The sequence below is a fragment of the Lepisosteus platostomus genome, chromosome 8 (genome assembly GCF_059453375.1).
Source record: "Lepisosteus platostomus isolate fLepPlt1 chromosome 8, fLepPlt1.hap1, whole genome shotgun sequence".
NCBI classification, from domain to species: Eukaryota; Metazoa; Chordata; class Actinopteri; order Semionotiformes; family Lepisosteidae; genus Lepisosteus; species Lepisosteus platostomus.
Window position 1 is genome coordinate 12701291 of NC_142618.1, and position 13111 is coordinate 12714401.

At 36.0% G+C, this 13111-nt stretch overlaps 1 protein-coding gene across 1 annotated transcript in view; it reads right to left on the minus strand.

Annotated features, from left to right (window-relative positions):
- The window catches only part of sntg1 (syntrophin, gamma 1), a 149475-nt gene extending 141532 nt beyond the window's left edge, over window positions 1-7943 (minus strand). The window contains exon 1 of the mRNA XM_088642470.1: window positions 7053-7943. The gene's annotated coding sequence lies outside the window, so the exon portion shown is untranslated. The remainder of the gene's footprint in view (window positions 1-7052) is intronic.
- Between the last annotated feature and the right edge of the window lie 5168 nt (window positions 7944-13111).

Sequence of the window (13111 nt, forward strand, 5' to 3'; positions counted from 1 at the left end):
TCAGGTCTGACTGATTTTTCAAAAGGACATTTTTAAAAAATTCAAAACAAGAAAAGAGAACAGAGAAATCACCTGGAAATAAAGAAGGAATATAGTGAAGCTTAAGATAGAGTTGGATGCAAGAAATATTGCTGAAGGGATAGAACAAATTTCCCAGGCATGAAGTGGACACTGATTTGCCTGGATCTTTCAATATATGTCAAGGCGACGACTTCGGATCAATATTACATGAGCAAATACATGTATATGAGGGAGCAAGACTTTCTCTAGAGTCATTTAACTTAACACGTCAGGATGAAAATTATTAAAGTCAGTCTTGAAAATAACATATACTGTAGAAAGCATATTAAATTCAAATGCTGCTTAGAATCCCAGGATTTCTAACAGAATAATGGAATTTTGAAATATAATGACCTCAACTGCAACTTTATTGAAATGTTTTATGCATATGTCCTCTGGTGCATGAAACATGATATAAATATGGTAGAAAAAAATCTTTAAATCTTTACTCATAAAAATTAAACATGAAAAAGTTATTGATTGATATGATCTACACACCCTTTCCAAAGTCTACATACCCTTTCCAAAGTAACACAATTTGGAATTTTACCCTGACTGCCTGAAATCAAGACACATTAAATCAGAATTCATGTTACCTTAATTTAAACATCATAACACAGAACATCCAAGTGAAAAACAAATGCTCAATCATTTGGAAAAGTAATTACAAATGAAAACCTAGAAAACCAGGTTGAATAATTGCACATAACTCTTGGTATAAGCAATTGTAAATTAGCTCTGATGTAACCAATTATCTTCCAAACTACATGCAATTAGCCTCCACCTTTGTTCAACTAGTGATTCTGATTATTTCAGAATAAAATCAGTTTCTGTAGGTCTCTTAGGCTGGGTAGTGCATCTCAAAGTGAAGAGTCAACAATGGGCACAAAGAGCTATTCAAAGACTTCTGGGATAAAGTTGTGGAAAGGCATAGAGTAGGAGGTGGAAATGAAAAGATTTAAAAGGCCTTAAATATCCCTTGGAGCACAGTCAGGATGATTATTAAGAAATGGAAGGTGTTTGATACCACCAAACCCTGTATAGATCAGGCCATCCATCCAAACTGGATGGCCAAGCAAGTTGGAGACTGATCAGAGAGTTTCCCAAGAGGCCAACTGCAATTTTGAGAGAGCTACAGGCTTTATGTCAAGACTGGTCAAAGTGCACATTTAACAACACTATCCAAAGCACTCCACAGACCTGGCCTATATGGCAGGAGGGCAAAAAGGAAGAAATTACTGAAAAAACTGCAACAAAACATTGATAGCAAGTGATATGACAAACTAAAATAGAACTTTTTTTTGGCCTAAATATTACATTTAGTGCAAACTCAGCACAGCATATCACCCAAATAACATCATTCATACCGTGAAAAATTGTAGGAGCAGCATCATGTTACTAGGATGTTTCTCATCACAAGGGACTGGGGAATGTGTCAGGATAGAAGGGAAAATGAATGGAGCAAAGTACAGAAAAGTCCTTAAGGAAATCCTACTGCCTTCTGCAAGAAAGCTGAAACTGGGATAGATGCTCACCTTTCAGCATGACAACAACCCAAAGTACACAGCCAAAGTAACAGAGGAGTTGTTAAAGACCAAAAAGGTAAATGTCCTTGAGTGGCCCAGTCAGAACACTGACCTCAATCCAACTGAAAATCTCTGGAATGATTTGAAGTTTGCAGTCCATAATCAGTCCCATCTCAATCCTGCTGAGCGTTAACAGTTCTGTAAGGAACATTGCCAGTTTTTGGTGTGCTACATTAGTACAGACCTATCCAAACATAATTATGGCTGTATTTCAAGCAAAAGGTGCTTCTACCAAGTACTAACTCAGGGGTGTGTACACTTACTCAGCCCATTTTTCTAGTTTTTAATATGTAATTGCTTTACAGATTTTTCCAGTGTTTTGTATTTCACTTAGAAGCTTGTTACAATGTACTGTTTAAATAAAGACTGTTAGGAAAGGGTGTGTAGATTTACTATAGGCACTGCACATACACCCATAAGGACAAAAGAAAGGTTCCAAAGCCGAAAGTCATTTTGCCCATATTGCTTGTTTTGTAGTTTAGTAGCTAAATGTATCTAAAATGTTATTCAGGATTTGGGGCCTTAAACACCTAGCTGGGCAGCCTGTTTCCAACACCTACATTCAGACATTGTGTAAATAAATCTTATTCCTATTCTCTGCTCTAAATCAATGTCCTTTTACAGATGAAGCCATCTAGAATGCATGTCAAAACGGTTGTTGGAAGAAAGTGTATTGCAGTGTAGTACTTAGTGCTGCATACAGAATTTAGCCATTCACGGCTCAAAGAAGATCAATATGTGGTAGTTGTGTTTCATTAAACGTGTAATACATTGGGAAATGTAGTTTTTTTGTACATGTATTTGGCTCATGAGCTGAATTAAAAACCACATGAAGGAGACACTTTCTGATCCATTTAAATAGGGTGATCACCCTTAATTCAAATTGCATATACTGTATATTGCAAGACAAGAAAAAAGGGCACAGACGTATTTGTCTGTTTGTCTAGAACAACATACTGTAGTTGCAAACTTATCCAAAGCTATAGTATCTTTAATTATTATAGACAAATGTTTTCAGAGTGCCATTATTACAATGCAACTTACAATATGCGACACAGTCTTTGAAATCCCCACTCAAACTTTTTTCTTTTTTGCTTTTAAATGTGATTTATGAAGCCACTATGTATAATATACATATTTCTAATTAACATCTAAAATATTTTTTTCTAATTACTACTTCTATACAATGATTTCAGGAAAGCAGTAATGTGTTAATAAACATGTAATACTGTATCGATTTGTCAGATAACTATACAAAGGTGTGGTTTTACAAAGTAGTGCAGTCTTTCATCAGATGATTCGAAAAAATAAAAAAGCCACAATCTGCTGCTGTCCGTTATACTGCGATGCCCACTCGTGCAACTATAGGTTGCATCTGTAGTTTCCAATTGCAAAACAATGTGTTTTTGTTTTCAATACTGCGTATGAAATGCTGTGACAGGTTGACCCTACAGTATATGTAGCTCTTAAGATTTCATATACTTACTCTTTATATATATATACTCTTTTCAGTCTGTATTCTGTAGTAAAGGATTTGTTTCTCTGATCATGTCTATGCGTGAGAATCTCCTGAGCCAAGAATTATTCTTCTGACTCGTATTTAAACTCTTCCTAGAGTTATTATATTTTTTTTGTGTATATTGTATAAGTGTATACTGTTTGGTATCCTGTACCTTCTTTATATACTCCAATGTGTTTCAATAAGTAAGTTAATGAACTCTAATTGTCACTCATTTATTTGTACTTGTATACATGTATAATCAATAAAGCCACAGTACTCCTGGTCTCCAAACCTGTTTAGGCAAGTTTCCGGACCTGACACCTCCACAACTAAACAGAGCATCTTTAAGGGACAAAAGAGGTGTGGATCACAGACTCCTGGGTCAGGGCTATGAGAGGAACCATCCATCATGTCCCATTAATAACACCATAACTGCGTATGGCGGGGGGATTGGCAACATGTGGCCCAGAGATATTGTTCACGCAGATGACCATGACACAACAATCCAGGCCTCATCCAAAGCATAGTCCCCACAACCTAAATTATGCTGAATTATTACATGACAACTGACATAAGCAGAGACAGATAGTGAGGCTCTGTGGACTCAGCCCTCTTCCTTCATCCTCCCATCAGAGTAATTCCTTTTGGACTGACAGATATTTTACCTTAATTATTGAAACACACTGTTATTAGAATATCTTTTCATATTTATTTTTAACAAATAGTAAAGCATAGAATGATACAAGTAAGAAAGCAATAACATGTCATTAACCAAAGTGCTTTGTTCATTATGCTGACCCCTGTAGCTGAGACAAGTTAATGACTTATGAGTGCTATTAACTGTACATCCAAACATGAAGTGTGTTTAAGAAGCTGGCCTGGTATACTGATGCCGTGATTTGCATCATAGTAGACCTGCTAAATGATATTTGCCAAGGTCTAAAGCTGGGTGACAGCAACTAAGCATTACAGAAGTGTAGATTGCTGTGATGAATAATTTCAACCCCCGGCATGCATACAGATGCTTACATCTGGAACTCATGGTTAATGGTTTGGCATGTCTGTCTAAAATATATATTTTGTTAAATAATGCATTTCTGCCTATTTTATATTGTTATTTGAACAGAAACACAGTGTGTAGATGATAAAAACTTCTGATTTACTTGAAAAAATGCCTATGTTATAATAAGATAATTTCACATCTTTTCAAATGTATTTAAAAATCACTATTAAGAAATTGACAGTAATAAATTTACATTCTCAGTCTACCCTCTTTTGTATATTAGGCAAAAAATGATTTGATTACTACAGTCACTACAGTTACTACAGTTGAATAATTCTACCATGCGACTGTACAAAATATACATTTTATAATGGTAAAATTTGTTTTTCCTCCCCAAACAATAAAAATATTGGACAGTATATTATAATATTATTTGTGCTGAACTATAATGGCAGTATACAACCGCCATTATTCATTAGCATTATGCCTATTTTAGGATAATCTCTTATCCTTATAATAATATGTGCTTAAATGTGTTTAATTAATATTGGTTACTTTCATTGGAATATTTTGAGGTGTACTTACATTAAATATATAAATCTATTACAGAAAAACAATGTACAATGAAAAGGGATTTTAATTAGGAGTGGAAAATTATATTCTTTTTTAGTGACCAGGTACTTGTTCTTTCAACAAATTGGAAGGGTATACTTCCTAAAGTCCTGTGGAGCTTTTATACCCCCACAGTACTCAAATATTGTTTTATGTTGTTTGCCAGTAAGGCTGTGCGCAACTCTGCCTCTGCCCCACATCCGAAATGTAGGGTAGCCAGTAACACAAAAGAAATGATGGTATCTTGTGTCAGGACTAGCTAAAGGTTTAAATAGGAAACTGTACTACATAAGAACATATTTAAAAATCAGAGATCCTTTCATTAGCTGTGACGTCTTCACATTCTATTGTATCAATAATTGTATACTAGTGCCTTGTTTTCATCTGCAGCATCTGTGGGGACTGTAGACATACAGTATCATAGGGAAATGTGTTTACCTTAGGGCATTGTGGAAGACGCATGATACTAGATTTAGTTGTTGTTTGAGACTTAAGCAAGGGATGTCTGACAGTTCTGGGATGAAGGATTGTTCTATGACAGGCTGAAAAGAAAAAAAAATGAGGGGGTGCCTAAGGAAATCCTAATTTAGAAACCCTACACTGCAATACCAAATGCTAGCTGATAACTCTTCATGTTTCTGAAACCCAAAGGTTGGTTGGCCAGCTGAAGGCCGAACATGACAGATCAAATCTACATTTGTGACCCACCCACAGATCAAAAATACTAATCCCCATGTTAACTGCTAAATAAAAAACATAATTGGATGATGGGGTTGTGTCTGTCATTGTCTTTTCATCTTCCCAATAAAAGCATACTCTTAAGCAATGGGTGAGCAGCAGGTGGATCTACGTTTTGACTAAATCCAATTCCAAATTCAGGACATCATCTTATCTTCCTGCCTTCATTTGATTATTTCAGTAAAGGCTTCAGGACCCAGACATTTTGTGAACTGCCCAGTTTAAACAGGGAGTAAACCAACACAATTTCAAACAATGAAGCAAAACTCCGTAGGTTAAAACCTTCATAGGTTGGTTCTCTTCAGGTCTCAGAACCCCATCAGTCTTTTTGAGCTTTTCCTATTTGTTATGTGATTTGCTTTGAAAAGACAGCTATAGCACATTGAATTCTCTGGTGTGGTTAATGTTTAACGATAGAAAGATTAACAGTGAATTTTAGAAGTGCTGAGTTTGTAAAGATTTGTGCACTAATATACAATATAAATATACAAATAGAAATGGTAATGAAAATATAGATATAGAACTTGCACGAATAACCAAGGCGAAAATGATTTACCCCAATAACCGGCATCAACTACAGTATTTTTTTTCCCAAAAAAAGATCATTAGAAAAAAATACACAGGTTCAAACGTTTTAAAAACATCTAGATCATTCCATATTGAATGTTTCTGGGAGTTATCTAAATATTCAAAAGTGTCTGGCATCTTAAATACTGTAAGTTAAAAATTCTCGAATTTCAGGAAATCTGTAAGTTTTTAATATTTAAAGACTTTATTTAGACTTAAGATTTCATTTTACCGCTGTTGCAGCATCCCTACTTGCAGAATGTTTCTCTCCGGTATTTATTTAACATGAACCTTTAAACGTGAGTCTTAAATAAATAAGTAATTTATTATCAAAAACCGATTACGTAAATTTGGAGGTATGAAAAACAGCGTCCCGACTCTTAACTCGTGTTTATATTTTCTTTTTTAAACATTTTTAGTTAGTTTCGCAACCCGCAGCCTAATGGACACATTCTTCAATGATAAAGTAAGCTACTTACCGGTTCTAACAGTTCTAGTTTTCCTTAAGCCACTACACCATCTAAACAGGCAAGGTACACGGCACATTTCTGAGCCTCAAGCATTCCGAATCCTTTTCAAATTGTTTATTGAAATGTGTTGAAATTAATATGTTGTGTAACAAATCTAACATCAGCATAATCTTTAACGTTGTGTTTCTATACAAAAAGAAAGAGCGCGGTGGATTGGCAATTCAAGAGATTTTTTTTTTCTAGCATTCTCACTGTTCAGATCTGGACATATTTCTGAAACTAAGACCGAAGTAATGCGACAGCAAATTTCACAAAGTTCCGAAAGCATTAAATAAACACAATCTCAATGAAAGAAATACTTTTGTTCACTACACCCTCTTTCTCTATATGTATATACAGTGTAAGGGCAGTGTGTACACTTGTTCGTACGTTTTCTCTTATTTTATTAATTAAATCAAAATGTCTGTTATTTGGTATCTGTAAACAAAGTACTAAAACACAATTCAGCTGCTTACCTGGTGTTCAGTTAACAGGTGGAGCTGCAGTATTAATAAAACCCTTCCCTTTTTATTGTATGCACACAAATCCTTCCAACCCAAGTTACAATATTCCTTGTTTGTTTTTCCGGGCTATTTTTTTCTTCTTTTCTTTCTCAATAACCTCATGGAAATCGCCTCTGATCCTGGTCCCCGTATCTTCCACGCAGCATCCGAGAGTGTCTGAGAACGACGAAGTATAAAAAGAAATTAAATGCCCCAAAGTGAAACGCAAAACTAAACACAAGTTGTATGTGCTCCTTTTTGAATGCGTTATTAGCTCTCCTCACTGCCGATTTCCAGTAAAATCCAAGTGAAATGCAGATTGTACATTTTCCAATCTCCTGGAAGCTAAGCGGTCGCTGTCTGTTTCTAGTGGTGCTGAAATGACTGAATGGAAAAACTCACAAGATAGATCACAGAAACGGACTGAAAATCACAAGAGATTTTTCTTTCCCACACTCTCACAAACCGTGTATTTTTTCCGACTCCGGTTTATTGATCAATTCACCATTCTCCAACCCTTCGTTTTAGCAGCGTTTTTAGCGGCTCAGCACGAATAAAACCGCACGAAACACGTAATCCAAAAACAACAACAAAAAAAAGCTTTGTGACGAGAATATCCGCAGGGTTTTCACTGCAGCTCTTGTTCATTTAGGAAAGAGAACCGTTAACAGCACAGAAGCCGCAGTTACAGAAGCGAAGGGAGCTTTAGTTAATGAAGAGCTCCGCTGTGGCGGAGTCTTGTGAAGTAAAAGAAAAACGAACGAGGGCTGAAATTCAAACACCAGTTTCTTTGTAAAGACCGCGCTCTCCTTCAAAATAGTACAAAGTGTTTGTATCTGAAAATAAAACCGAAAGATGTGTGAGATACGCACAAGCTATTATAGCACTCCAGATAAATTCTGTTTTCATTACCCTTAGTCATTGAAGAAATATAACTACGACCTCTCAGGTACAACAATGATTCTTAAAGCAAACTTTTAAATGAAAGAAGAATTATGTATAATAAATGCGTAAAAATACAAAATACATAAATTAAGGACGTTCGATCCACAGGGAAAAAAACGCGTTCAGATTTTTCAGATATTCAGTTTATATATGTATGTTTAGTAGATGTAAGCCCTCTTACTATTTTAGGACTAGACTCGAAATTTAAATGCTATAACTTGAGCATAAAACTTCAACACGATTTGTGATTTTATCTTTTTTTTTTACTATTATACGTCTGTAGAAGGAATGCATTTTAATTTTTATCACAATTTTGAAGCGCATAATGGTCTTATTTTATCACATAACCAAAAAACATTTTGTAAATATGCTTCTCATCTCTTTGAAGCTAATACTATGGATAACCTATGGATAACAGTTATGCATTGTGGTCTGTTGGAATACTGACTCTCACAGCCAAAGCATAGCCTTAAGGCAGGGGTCTAAATTTTACTCAGCGTGGCGCTCTTATACAAAAGTCTTGTGAAACGTACAGTACACTGTCTACAATGCGAATGGAAGGGGGATGGTGGTTAAGCAGCGGTTTTTCATGCAAAATTATGGAGAAACTCCAGATGTTTTCTTTCTACAGACTCCCTTATATCTTAATGACTGCAATAGTGTGAAAAATCCAGAAACACACACTAGATTGTATGTACCCATGATATGTTTGTACTTTTGTAAAATAATTACAAATGAAAAGAATATATTGGGATTTTTTGGTACACAATTTAAATGCTTACAGGTCTTTTGGACAAAAGTCCTTCACACAATGACACCATGATTTCAATATAGAAAGTATTTGAGATAACTCTGATAATCAAATAATTCAAATTGTCTATTTGCTATTTAAAGACACAACAATCCTAAAAGTATATGCTCCAATTTCAAACTCAAAATTAGCTATTCAAATGGGGAACTGGGTTAGCAAGTGCTAGCTACATCAGCTTGCTCCTAAGGTTACTGTAGTTAGTATCTTTAGTTAGTACTCTAGTTATCCATTCTCTAAGTCCTTCTTCCATTGCAGGGTCACGAGGAAGCTGGAGCCTACCCCCGCAAGCAATGGGTGCAAGGCAGGATACACCCTGGACAGGAAACCCGTCAATTGTCATTAAGTAAAGGTTAATTCCATGCAGAACATAAGACAGAAAAACAACTGTTTCTTCTTTTTACTCCTTAGCTTGGAATTAACATTTACTTGTTCCAAACTTAGCAACGCTGCCCCAGTGAACCAGAATAATAACAAAAGAGCTGACTGTGACTGTAGACACTGACTTCAAATGTGGGGAAAGTAGCATCATATGTCTGTATATGGTTCTGCTTCCTAGTGTATCATAACAGAGCTGATCATTGTCATAATCTGTAGTTTGAAGATTAATCTCCTGGTCTTCAGAGTACTTTGAACTGTATGTGGACTATTTACATCCATCCATTTTCTCCTTCCAATTCTGGGTTACAGCAGAGCCTGTCCTGCCAAGTAATGTGTGCAAGTTGGGATACACCATAGATGCGATGCCAGTGTATTGCAGCACAGACAGAAACACACACGTCTTCCAATGCAGAGCTGGGAGTAGCAAGAGCACCCGCTTTAAATAAGGAGGGGCAGGATTGGCGGCAGGTGCACATGATCAACTAAAATGTGAAAGAGCCGGAGCGCCCTTAATAGGAGGGATTACAGTCGTGACAGGTCTGAGCAATATCGGTCTGAGGAAGGGTGACTCTGGCAAGCTGGAATTTGACTTTGGAATGGAGAAGAGTCGGAATTGGGCAGTGTCCATGTATGAACTGGATGAATATATTTGCAGGACACTGTCCAAGAACTATTTTCACAACCTGTATTAACTACCACTAAATTTATTACTGATACAGTTCTATATCTGACCTCCCTACATAAAAGGAAAATGGTAAAACATGTCTTTGAAAGGTTGATGTGATGGACACCTGAAAATTGAAAGTCTTTGATCGGAAAGAGAAATTAAACTAACAATTAGAATAGAATATAGAATATCCAAAAGAAAGGATTGAAAAGGATTGAACGATGATGTACAGTAGATAGATTAAATAATGATTAAATACTGATTGTACTCCATGAAATTGCTATGGCTGGCAATTTGAAGGAGTTTTTAAACATTCTACTTTTCATTTCTTTTAGACTCTCATATAGGACTCAAAATACGGTGAAATGGTGGATATTTAATATAGGCGATAAATTAGCATGATGCTACCTATTCAGTAAAGACATTAAAGACATTAATCTACAGAATATATCAAGTGCAATTCACGCCACAGCTGTCATTTGTAAAACATTCGCTAAACAAATGGTAGGTACTGAATACAAATAGATTTTAAATGATTGCAAATGTATTGAGTATTAAAAAAGAATGTGTATTTAAGGTGTAAGGGAAAGATATTTGGAAACTAAAATGATCTCTTACCTGATTTCCACTCCCAATAAAAAAAGCACATGAATTATTGGCACCATACATGAACATTATTCATTAATGTCTTAAATGATCAAGTCCAATAAATATGATTTTTATAATTATGCACAGCAGTCAGACCTAACTGATTAATCAAATATTTATTTTACATAAAATATCAAAATCACAGAACAATATACAGCATAGATCAAAGAGTTGTGGGGAAATAAAACTGTGGACAATATAACACTGTTAAAATGAGGACATCTGAAAAATGGTTATGACATTTTTGAACATTAACATGATTCTGGCAGCATAGATGCACAACATTGATCAGCCTGTAGGTAGTGCTGTGGAATGTTCTGCTATTCTTTCTTTGCAGCTGTAGTCAGCGTGCAAGGGCTCATTGGTCATAGTTGGCTGCTTTTTTTGCCATTGCTGTCCTGCTTCCACAGGCATTATATTGGATATGGGTCATGAGAGAGATAACAGGTTATTTCTGTTGAGAATTTCTAGTGCTGTAGCCACTGCAGTTTACATAATGATTACACAGATGGATCAGATTGATGTCATGGTCCTGCATCTGGTATCATGACTTTAAGGACATTGCTTTCCCTCAGAGATTCGGTTTCCTGGTTCTACGGACTAGTCTGATGACTGTTGAACCAGAACACCGTATTGTCTGGACAACTTGTCTCACTCTATTCACTGTCAATCATGCTTATACAGCAACCAGTTGATTTTGACTATTGGAGTGGGGCATGATTGTTTCTTTCACTGTTCTTACATTACATAAAAGTATGTCTTTTGAATAGCTGTTTATATAGATCCTTAGTCAATTCATTTTTATCTGAATTAAAATATCAAATACTATGCACCTGGTGATTTTGTCAAATTAAGTGACTTGGGCTTACTTTGTTGCTATATCAATGGAACAGTGGCACTCAAATAATCAATAAACATGTCTGCTTACAGTTTAATGATAAATAACATTATTTATATATCCAAATGGCTATTGGAAACTGCTAGGTTTTCATTGTGCTTCATTAACTATAACTTTAACTTAATTAACAATAACTACTCTAAATCATTATTTAATTTTGTTTTGTTTTAGAAAAGTTAATTTTTCTCACATCCTGGTGGCAGATTCGTAGATTGGCATTCTGCTCTTAAGTGTCCAAGAGTGTGTTCCCAAAATCAGATTATCAAAACTGGTGATGAAGCCTACTCTCGATAGACTCCAAGACCATGGGATGCTTTACTCAAAGACCAAATATATAAAACTCAACAAAGAAATAAACCCATAGGACAAAAGTAGAAAATAAGGGAATATGCATTTAGGAAGCAAACTACACAACTCCATGAGTAGCTATGCACAAACTACGTGGGTCTGAAACTGTTACACATTTACAAACTACATGTGTTTAAGTCATCTTCATCCCTCCTCTATAGGGTGCTCCTACCCTTTTGTATTTTAGTTTCGTTATTGCGTGCACCTGCCCCCTGTTTGCTGATTATTATTTAAGCGTGGCATTTCCATAGCTCTCGGATCAGCATTGGAAGATGGATGAATACCACCAGGCTTGCCTATCCCCCGGGCTCGCAGGTAGCCCGAGGGCAGGTCTTATTCCCCGGCGTCCTGACCATCTGGATCCGGGGCTCGGAGCACCCGGCTCCATTATTTTACTTCCATGTTCCTGATTCCTCGTTCCCATTCCTGTGTCTGTTTTGATGGATCTCCCAGCAATGGACTTTGGACGGGTACCTGCTTTCCCCTTCTGGATAGTTTTGGACTTGTTCGCCTGCACCACGCCCCTCGAGCACCGGAACACTGCCTTCATGCCCCCCTGTCTGTCATCCTGTCCTGATCCTGTTGTGTTTCCCTGTTGCCCTTCTCCAGCCTCTTCCGGATTTTACCGTCTGCATAGGGTCCTAAATATGCACTACATGGGAGTCTTAACCGGCTCCCATTACAGACTCCTTGACTCCTTTACCCATCAGTTGAGTGGGAGTCTAGCCTGGATGTGCTAATATCCTTCTCAATCATAATTTGATTTCTGAGTTTTCTGTAGTCTTATTTTAAACCATTTGAAGATGCACTGAATCAATATGACCATCCCAATTTAATTTAATATTTTTATTATATTAAAAGCTCAAATATAATTGTACTTGGATTTTTTCTTCCAGTACTATGTATATTTGACTCTATAATCTTGGCATCTATGGAATATTCTTTAAAGTGTTAACCTCACAGTTGCAGTTGCATATATCTATGAAAACACACAACAACATTAATGGAACTCAAAAGACAAGGAATCATAAAAATATATTATTTTTATTTTTATTATTTAATGAATATAGAATACAGCACAATGTTATCAGAATTCAGTTAAGAATCTTTTATAATTTAAAAAGCAGGACAACTGTTTTGTCTTGGTGGTAATAAAACTAATATATCACTAAATTCAATTGACCATTGTCTACTGCTCATGTGAGGGCAGTTGGAATAATAAAAATAACACACAAAACTTCTTTTGCCCATAAGCACTTGAGAGCAGCCTTCTTCTTACAGGTTACAGCAGTGCCCTTGAGGTTAGATATAAAGGAAGCACTATTCAAAAAATCTTT